Source organism: Numenius arquata, chromosome 4 (genome assembly GCF_964106895.1).
Source record: "Numenius arquata chromosome 4, bNumArq3.hap1.1, whole genome shotgun sequence".
In the NCBI taxonomy this organism is placed as follows: Eukaryota; Metazoa; Chordata; class Aves; order Charadriiformes; family Scolopacidae; genus Numenius; species Numenius arquata.
This window is the reverse complement of record NC_133579.1, coordinates 61,519,181-61,519,928: the sequence shown is the minus strand read 5'-3', so window position 1 is coordinate 61,519,928 and position 748 is coordinate 61,519,181.

Here is a 748-nt window from a genome sequence, read left to right as displayed (position 1 = left end):
CTCTTATGTTCTGTATGCATTTTGTTGTTATTGCTCTCATTTACCTTTTCACTTGTCACTATTAAATATTTTTACTATTTTCTTCCTGCAGCCTCATGTGGAAAGATCACAAGAACGCCTCCCTGTCGAGTAAAATTCTTTTTTTTTTTTTTTTTTTTTCCGGTTTTTATGAAGGCAGCAGCTTCACGTGGGTGGGTGATTTACTACCCGGCTTAGAATGGCAGAGGATTAGCCAATTCTTGGAACAAAACTTGTCACGGGTTCCAAACCATCTCGATTCCACCCTGGTGCGGAACAGAGCAACTCCTGGGGCTGTTCCAGAGCGTTAAAGCCGTACGGTTCCTAAGCGACCTGCACCAACACCCTGACTACCGGCCCCTGTGCTGACAGAACGCACCACAGCGGCCGTTACAAGGCGGTGCTTGGAGGGCGGCGGTTGGACAGCGGCCGTTGGAGGGCGGCGGTTGGAGAGCGACCGTTGGCCCCGCCCCCCCGCTGAGGCGGCCCCTCCCTCTCCACAGAGCGGGAGAGCGGGCAGACGAGGAACCCCTCGGCGGGGCATCCCTAGCGGAGGGGCGCTGGCTCCTGACGCCCGCGACTGCTTTCCCACGCCGGCAGACCGGCTCCCCAGTTGTATCCCGGCGGGATGGAACGCGTATCGGTACCCGCCGGGAAACGTCGTCGCCCGGCCCCGGCAGCCGGAGCGGAGAGCCCCGCCCCGGTGGGTGGTCCCTAAGGAAGAGGCCCC